General features: G+C 35.7%; 1 pseudogene; it reads right to left on the bottom strand.

Moving 5' to 3' along the window:
* Positions 1-210: 210 nt before the first annotated feature.
* LOC107670148 (monocarboxylate transporter 2-like) lies at positions 211-1,715 on the bottom strand (annotated as a pseudogene).
* Positions 1,716-10,234: the final 8,519 nt, after the last annotated feature.

Here is a 10,234-nt window from a genome sequence, read left to right as displayed (position 1 = left end):
CCCAGCAGACTACACTCTTAACCTGTAGTGCCTAAAATAAAGGCTCTCCTCTCCTCCCAAACATCAATCTATGCTCTACTATTTAATGGAAAAAAAACCTAAAAACCCAAGAGATTCATTTGAGGTACATTAGTCTATCAGAATACAGATATAGACATAGTTTTGGCAGTCAATGCCTTTAAATGGACAGATGAGGTTTTTCTGGATGATTTAGTGTTGAACTGCCTCTGGTGTGGGAGAGGCTTTTGGCTGTTTGGGGTGCCATGTTTTGGCAGATGTTCTTGAGAGGAAAAACTGTTGGGTAAGAGCAAAATGTAATTATCTCAACATAACAAAACCATCTTATCATCAAGTAATCAATTAAGGCTATTATATACATTGTTGTTCAGGGCTGGTTGTTTGTTTGTTGATTTATTGGCCACTTTTGTAGAGCTCCGCTGATGTATTACACTACCTTTTGTGATGTGTTCTACACACTGAGCAGCGGGCACAGAAAAATTACAGCCAATGAAACCAAATAAATGGTTTAATTTTAGTGAGGGCAGTCAAAGCGTGGCCTGCTGTTGAAACAGGAAGAGCCATTTATGCAGTGACCAATAATCCATGAAATTAACACAATAGCCAAACACATTGCTCTGATAGGCAATGCTTTATGGGAAGATAATATAATATTACTGTAAATTGAGTCCTGTCAAGGAATTAATGAGAAACCTCATCAAAGAAATATGATTAGGAAAGGGTATGCATTCGGATGACTGATAAAGAGCTTTCTAAACAATGAAACAGGACATCTTGTGACTGTACGATGTCAGACTATAGAGTGACTTTAGCAAGTCATTTGTAACAATATTGCATATTGAACTATGTAGCCCCTGGTGGTAGACTTCATAATTACACACAAACAAATAAATAAAGAAACAAATAAATCACAAATATAAAATATTATAACTTTCACTTCCACGAGTACCGTGATGTGAATTGCCACAGTTGCCCCGAACACCAGTCCATAACCTGCACTGAACAACGCTAGCTGGGTGAATGTGGTTGCTAACGGGCAGATCAACAGAACAATGCCCAACAGAATCACTGTTACAATCAGTTGATGGACTGTCTTTACCAGCCGCAGATTAGCCACCCACCCGAATAACAACACCCATCCTAACAAATCTAGCACCGCAGAGATGGACATGAGAGCAGTGGTACTCCTCCACTCCTTGACTGCGGGCGTACGGTACCAGAAAGAGAGACGGAGCGAAGAAGCCGAGAGCAACAAAGACACCAAACACTGAGTAGACCATGAAGCGAGTATTAGCGATAAGCGTGTAGTCCATGTAGCGAATTATTTTGACCTTCAGTGGATCTGAGTTTTTTGAGTCTGACCTGTTATTTGAACTTTTAGAGTCTGTGTAAGTTTGGGATGACAGCTCCAGCTCATGCTCTTTCTCCTCTATGAGCTCTTTAGGAGGAACGTGTCTGTTGAGGGGTCTCAGAAGAGCTCTGCACAAACACAAGTTGAGCTGCAGAGCTCCCAGGATCAGCATCGCTCCCCTCCAGGAATACTGATCCATCATGAACTGAAAGGATGGGGTGAGGATGAAGGTGAGGATGCACTCTCCTGTGCTGGCCAGAGCGTTGGCCACAGGCCGTCGCTTTTCAAAGTACCATCCAAGCATGGTGACAGTAGGGGCCAGGTCAGGGCGAAACAAAAAGGACATTCAGAGAGCAAAGTAGGTGGATATAAAAGTAGGTGGATATAGCTGAGCAAGCATTTATTCCTCTGACAAGTCATTAATTTTCTAGGATAAAACATTGTTTAAATGCCACAGGTTAAATGGACAACAGTATTGCAAGATTATGTGTATTATGACCATCTAGTAACACTGAATGACTGAATACACCTTCATTTTGAAACATTGTATTGCCACTGGCGTTGCTAGGTTTCACGAAAAAGATTGTTATGGGCCCCCCAATGTCTCTGGGCCCCTTGTACTTAGTTCCCCTTTCTTCCAACTAGCGACGCCTCAGCCATGCAAAACTGCTATCATTAAACTTAACCTGTAACTTGTGCTACTGCTGTAACTGCAGATTAAACACTAGACTTTTTTAAAAGTTTTTTTAAAAGACATCTCTTATGCTCACCAAGGTTGCATTTATTACTAATCATATTACTAATATTACTAATCAAAAATACAGTAAAAACAGTAATATTGTGAAATATAATTACTATTTAAAATAACTTATCTATTTGAATATATTTTAAAATGTAATTTATTCCTGTGATGTAAAGCTAAATTTTCAGCATCATTCCTCCAGTCTTAGTGTCACACGATCCTTTAGAAATCATTCTAATATGCTGATTTGGTGCTTAAGAAACATTTCTTATTATTTTAAATGTTGAAAAAGTTGTGCTGCGTAATATATTTTTTTCTTTCTTTCCTTTAGTGTGCTTTATTGGTCAGACAAAATCAGTACATTTTTAGTTTTGTGGCTTAGATTTTGTACAAAATAACATTAGTGCAAAAAGATTAAACAAGTAACACTAAATGCACCAGTAGTTATTATGGACAAAATAAATTGTCTTTTTTTAAAAGTCTCTTGGGTAAAATCTTTCTTTATTTCTTTCTCTCTCTCTCTCTCTCTCTCTCTCTCTCTCTCTCTTTCCCTCTACCATTTTCCTGTTTCATCATATGCTCTGCAGTGTTCCTGAATCTGAGAGGTTCATGAATAAGATCCCATACAGCTGCTATAAATGGCTAATGACCTTTTCAAGTTGTGAATCCAAATTGAAACATTGGAAGCGTGAATGTGTGTGTGCAGGAGCGTGAGTACAGCCATATGCTCCACTGCTGGTTGCGCTCTTACCTGTAAGGAACCCCACAGTGATGTACAGCTGTAGCAGATCCTGGGCATATGACCCGGCCACCATCCCAATGCTGCTCAGCAGACCCCCCACCATGACCACTGGCCGATTTCCGAAGTATGCGCTCAATGCGGAGCCTACGGGGGCTGAATCACAGACAAACACGAAGTACACAGTCATGACATACTGTACCACCAGGAGCCAAGTGCTCTGTCAACCCCAGTAACGCTATCATACTGGGAGACAGAGAAATGGAGGGTAGAACACAAACTCGTATTTCTAGTCCCCTGCTCTGTTAGATTTATTTTAGCCACACAAAGTTTTAAAGTCTGATGGTTCCAGAGAACATGACACGTGTCTCTAACAAATGTTACAAGATTAAAGCGAGCTTGTGTGTTGGCATGCATCTAAATCACAAATAAGATCAGACAACAGTGAAGATCAAGTGTGACAAAGAGTTTTTCACAAATCACATCTTCATTGTTTGCAGCTTAGATTTTGTGTGAAAATTGTGCAAAATAACATTGGATTAAATAATTAATATTAACTAATAATATTTAAATAACAATAAATATTTGTAATAAAAATGATTAATAAATAAAAAAAATGATAAGAGAACGTATGTGTCTCTACCAAGCATTAAAAGATTACAGTGAGGTTGTGTGTTGGCATGCAGCGAACAAGATCAGACAATGATGAAAATCAAGTGTAACAAGCATTTTTATTAAATCACATCTTCATTTTTTAGCCAAACTGTTTGCAGCTTAGATTTTGTATTAAAATTAAAATTTTTAAATTTTGTATTAATATTTAAAATTAATAGATTATAAAGGGGATATTAACAAATAATACTTAAATAATAATATTTTTAAAATAAAAACTGATTAATAAATAAGAAAATAAATATACTAGAACATGAGTTTGTATCTAACAAATATTAAAAGATTACAATGATCTTGTATCAGTATGCATCTTAATAATGAATAAGATCAGCCAACAGTGACGATCAAGCGTTTTTACCAACTGACATCTTACTGACATTTTATTGTTTTAAGTGTTTGCAGCTTAGATTTTGTGCAAACATTGCGCAAAATATCATTAGTGCAAATAATTCTTATAGTGCAAATAATACTTTTACAATTTTTTAAATATTAAATAAATCATAATATTAATATTTTAATATTATTACTAAATAAGAAAATAGATTTTATAAGACAACACAAATTTATATTAAAAGGTTACAACAAGCTTGTATGATCAAGTGTGACAATGAGTTTTTATCAATTCACATTTTCATTTTGATATTCACAAATAGGGGGCTCAAACAAATCAATCAATCTCAGTCAGTGTATGTCCATGTATGACATTAAAACGCAAAGGTGTAAGTAGAGAAAGCCCCCTAATCCGTGTATCATTCGATCATTCGTTTTTTTATTTAATTTTGAAAGTAGAAAAATGAGAAAATGGCTCCTTTTTCGTTTTTTTGTTTTTTTCCAAAAAATGAAAAAAGATAATTCAGCTTAAATTTTTTCGTTTTTCGTTCATGGGTGGAAAAATGAATAAACAGCTTGAATATTCGATTTCTACACGTGGGCGGGAATTAAACGCCCCTTTCTGCCCACAAACATGAACCACAGGGAATACTTGTCTTTTAAAAGGCTTCATTTAGATTATTTTACATTAAATGCATCATATAAGTCACTTTGGAATAAATCACAGTAGGCCTATGTATCATGATAAAAAAAGCGACTTTACAGTCTGGAAATACTTTTGGCTTTAGCAAATTATTTCTCGGACCCCCCTATCACTTTAAGAACTGCTGGTCTACACAGAAGAAAGCCCTGTCTAGACTCTGCCCCGGTACGAGTTGTGTCGAGCTATTCATTAGTCTGTTTGATGAGAAAAATATGAAATGTAGTTGCAATAAAATGGGTTATTAATCTGTACAACTGCAGCAGTGGAGGACTATTATTCTGCTGCGTGATACTGCAGAAGAACTGATGATGGCACGGTTTGATATTCGGCTGACCAATCAGCAGAAAGGGGCGTTTAATTCCCACCCACGTGTAGAAATCGAATATTCAAGCTGTTTATTCATTTTTCCACCCATGAACGAAAAACGAAAATTTAAGCTGAATTCTCTTTTTTCGTTTTTTGGAAAAAAAACAAAAAAACGACAAAGCAGCCGTTTTCTCATTTTTCTACTTTCAATATTAAATCAAAAAACGAATGATCGACTGATACACGAATTATTATTCCCCCTGCTGGTTGAAACTTTAAATGGCACATACCATGTACAACTGTACAGGCAACTGTACAAATGTACAGTTGCCACAGAGATGGATGTGATCCATGAGCTTGCAGTCGCCGTTGTTGCGAAGTAGTGGTGGATTTCTACGAAGAACACGCCAATGGACTTGATTACACCGAATGTCAGACCAAAGACAAGGAAGGTGGAAAGCACTATGAACCAGTCATAGCCTCCATCCAAGGGACCTGCAGGCCGAACTGTTCGGCTCTTCCTTTGTAGTTCCATTGGAAGCTCAGGAGAGAAGTTCAAAGCATCATCTGCAATCTAAAAAAGAGATACAGCATACATCAGACTATTTTTATATCAATGGAAATGCAGAAATCCACACTGCTTAGTCAGCACTGATGTTCTCCGAGCCCAGTATACAGTAATTTAGTACAATAATAGTATAATAATTTAGGACACCCTGTAAACTAGTTTTCACTTGGCCGACGGTATAAGGCCAATGCACATAAACAGTGAAAGGACTAGTTCTTTTTTACTGAAGGAAGCAAATGTTATCAGTCAGCTTTGAATCAATCAGTTGAACATTCAGTTGGAGTTGATGGTGGTCTCTTTCGTTATCCACATAGGGGTGTTTCCTAGAGCAGCTGACATGTTGGTCTGTCCTGTTTCATATGGACTCATGTGTTTATGTATAAGTGTTTTGTAGAGCTACTAGCATGTCATGCAGGACAGTAGTTATCAGTTAGGACAGGTAAACACATGATAACCTGTATATCACCCTTAATACATGACATGAGACTATAGAATGCAATGCAGGGCAACACAAAAACCCATTTCAATAACCATCACATGTATGAAATAGTTTTTCATATTATTATTTTTTACATGTTGTTTACATGTTTTTCTGCATTTTTTATATTTACAGGTTATCATCAGGGCGATAACTGTTATAGATAGAAGGTGACATTCTGACCTCCGGTATTCATGATAATTTTAAAGTGTAAGCATCAGCCATTGACACATTTGCTTAATATTACATATAAATATTGCTCTGTAAATATTCCCTTATTTTTCAACATGCTGTTTTTGTGTCAAATGCAGCACAGCTATTTAATCAAGATCTATTTTCAAAGTGAAATTTAGTTTTTCAAAAAACATTATTTCACATAATATTTTTATCAGGTTGCAACCATTTAAAATACAATAAGGCACCTTATTCTGAATCTAATCACAGCCGAAGGGGTTGCAGGGTCATTATATTTGAAATACAAACATGATCTTACCTCTCATGCTGTCTGTCCGCTGAAAAGACTCCTCATTCCCACTTCTATGTTCTGCCTGGCTCATCTTCAGTGACACTGTATATCCATACTACTGTACACACAAATACAAAGGTCAACACAGGGAACAAATAGGAAGTGGGAGGTAACCTGCTTGGCTGCAAACTATTTAATATAAGAGGGAGAGATCTGGGAAAAGAAAGGAGACATTTTATTACTATTATCTAAAAAAAATTGCTGACATTTAAAAAAAATAATTTTACTGTATTTTTTCAATAACAAATGTTACTTTATATTTACTACTTTACATTATATTATATTATATTAATATATATATATGATATAAGTACTTGGTACAAAATAATGCAATTTCATTGCATGGCTGGATTGGCTCATAGTGTCATTAAAATTCTTAGTTCCATAACAACTGTGATGCATTATTGTTTCCTCTTAGAGAGAGTTTATCTTGTCATGCTGCAGGAGTTGCACAACTACTCTGACCGAGCCTCACTGGTCTAACGCTTGAATGATCTCTGGACCTGAGCATAAATAAGCAGTTTTGTAAATGAATTACTCTGCACAGTAATGTGCGTACATCATTCTCCAGGGCATAATAACAAGATGATAATTACTTATATGCTAAATCACCTTTATATCCTACCCTGCTAGGTTGAATATATCTTATAATACATTTCAACAATGGAAGCAAACACTATGAAGAAAGAAACACGGCTTCTTTATATCATTTTAAACTTTCCTTGTGATAAAATTGATGAGCCTTCTGGTGCATTCAGCACTTTAAAACATGTTTTGATAGATAAGCTAGAAATGTGCATAGTGTGATAGCATCTAAATTAACTGCTTTTATTCAAGTCAAAAATGTAATTTATAACTGAATAAACCTGAATACATTAGCCAACACCAATGAAAAGAATTTCTAAGGATCCAATAGAATAGAAATAGGTAATAAATGCACAAGAACTGACCAAAAAAAAAAAAAAACCAGATATAAGCTTTTTTTTTTTTTTTTTGATAGACTCCAATATGGTACATAATTCCTTTTCATTTCATTCTCATTCCTTTTCATCCAGTAGCTCACAAAATGCCTAGTATATAATAGTAGGATTTTGAAGATGAGATAGAGGGTTTTGGGGTAAACCTGTGACCTCCAAAGAATTTGATATGCTGTTTATAAAGTTCAATACTCAGTAATGTTATCCTGCGTAATTGTGTTTCAAATTAGCATCGTCCAAGGTCATCATATAGGTCATCGAAACTACACTGAACAAAATTATAAACGCAACACTTTTGTTTTTGCCCCCATTTTTCATGAGCTGAACTCAAAGATCTAAGACTTTTTCTATGTACACAAAAGGCCTATTTCTCTCAAATATTGTTCACAAATATGTCTAAATCTGTGTTAGTGAGCACTTCTCCTTTGCCGAGATAATCCATCCACCTCACAGGTGTGGCATATCAAGATGCTGATTAGACAGCATGATTATTGCACAGGTGTGCCTTAGGCTGGCCACAATAAAAGGCCACTCTAAAATGTGCAGAAAAGTCCAGAAACGTAGCAAGGAGATCTGTAAAATAATCCATGTTATATCAGGGGTTCAACCGTAATTTTACGAAGCTACGAGAATACTTTTTGTGCGCAAAATAAAAAAAAAAAGACTTTATTCAACAATTCGTCTCTTCCGCATCACCTTGTAGCGCCATTTTGGAGAGTATCCGCTGGACGTAAACAACGTGTGCTGTTCTGTGTCAGCTGCGTCACGCCAGATCTGTTTCCTACGTTGTTGTGATTTGATCTGAACGGAAACAGCGTATCCACGTTGTATATTTGATTCCATCAAAAATATCTTAATTTGTGTTCCGAAGGTCTTGCGGGTTTGAAATGACATGAGGGTGAGTAATTAATGACAGAATTTTCATTTTTGGGTGAACTATCCCTTTAACATTAACATACAGTATGGTTAGTATGACCAAAACGAAATATTAATATTTAAGCCCAAAGCCATTACACTGGTGGAGCTACTCAAATCTAAAATCATACATTTAGTGGTGCCCTGTGTGAGGCTATCTAACCTTAAAATCACTGCAATTCTAATATGCTGATGCTTAAGAAACATTTATTATTATGTTTAATGTTGTAAATGTTGGAACCATAATGTTTTCAGAAATATTTCTTAAATAGAAAGTTCATAAAAACATAATTTATTTAAAATAGAAGTCTTTTGTAACATTATAAATGTCTTTACTCTCACTTTTGATCAATTTAATGCATCCATGCTGAAAAGAGGTATTAATTTCTTTTCTTTTTTTAAATCTTACTGACCCCAAACTTTTGAATGGTATTTCTTAAAAATAGAGGCAGAAGGATAACTATAACTAGAGAAAATTATTATTTTGGTTAAACAGCACTGACAGGTTAAATAACATACGTTATACTCGCATGATCAGCTGTAAAGTTAAGTTAATAAGCATGTCGTGTTTAAAGCTTCATAGGTTTGATGTTCTCTGACTAATTGCTGATCCAGTCTGGGATGAGATCCAGTTAAAAAGATCTTTAATAACAAACCGTCAGCTAGCTAGTTATCAGTTATCACTGCATATTGTGCAGTGCCTGATCTTTTACACTCTGGACATGCATCAGTACCCTTGGTCAGCAGACCTTGGCATCTTGTTTAATGATTTCATATTTTAGGCATGAATTTCGACACGGCTCTTAAAGTAAAAACTGACAGTACCTTAATCCGACTGATTTTCAAGTTACTGGATATCACAGCAGGGATGAAATAACTTTCAGATTAATCTCTGTTTGGGTGCTGTGACCTGCAAGGTGTTAAACAGAAGGTTAGCATTAGCTGAGCTGAGGATCATTCATCATAACAAGGTCTTTATAACCAGGATCCCTCTGATAGGATGAAAATGTGAAGACACACAACATGAAACTAATTAGATGACAAGGATGGTGAGTTAAGTATTAATCCTCCAAATGGTTCAGAGCAATAAGATGCATAATGTGGGGTGGAATAACATGTTGTGACGTTGAACTTTATGTTTTTACATTGTCTTTGCTAGAAGGGCATTCTCTTCTGGCAGTGCTTCCACTTCAGCGGCTTTCACCCAAAAAGCACAGGTGTCTCTGCACTTACCCAGAAGGCTTTGCTGTTGATTACAAAACCTGGGTTTCACAAAAAGATGAGAAGCCACACAGGAACTCATTGGAACAAAGATCATCTAAATCACAATTCCACTGAAATTGCTTTGTTAGATGACTATCGCTAAAGCTGGTGATACAAAGCATATTCTTCCAGAACGAAGACAGAATGTATATTATTTTTTCTTGGATACAAAGTTGCTGGGCAATTTTTGGAGATAAATCAATGAAAATGAAAATGAAGTGTTGCTCTTTCATGTAATACATTTCTCTTTGTTTTTGGATTAGCTGTCCCACTAGAGAGGAGCAAGCTTATCATAAAATGAGACTTGAGACTTAAAAGTCTTGACCAGTCTATTGCAACTAAGAATATTGATTTACAATAGTGGAAAACTGGTTTAGATAGACATGGATTCTCATTTTTTGTGAATTTAAACCATATTGGCATCTTCAAAATCATTTCTATATAGTTAGTAGGCCAGGTTTGTGCGCTTTCAAAATGAATTGAGAAATTCAATTCAGTTCCTAATTTGAATTGAATGTAAACAGAAGTAACAAACAGAAAACAAAATTTAAAGGAAAATTTTAATTGAATGAAATGCATGTATCTACTGTAAATTAACTTCCTGTCATTTATTTGTATCTCTGTTGAGCATGTTCCCAATTTAAAT

The sequence above is a fragment of the Sinocyclocheilus anshuiensis genome, unplaced genomic scaffold, assembly GCF_001515605.1.
Source record: "Sinocyclocheilus anshuiensis isolate Anshui unplaced genomic scaffold, SAMN03320099.WGS_v1.1 scaffold800, whole genome shotgun sequence".
In the NCBI taxonomy this organism is placed as follows: Eukaryota; Metazoa; Chordata; class Actinopteri; order Cypriniformes; family Cyprinidae; genus Sinocyclocheilus; species Sinocyclocheilus anshuiensis.
The sequence above is the reverse complement of the archived record's forward strand: the minus strand, read 5'-3'. Positions and strand labels throughout refer to the sequence as shown.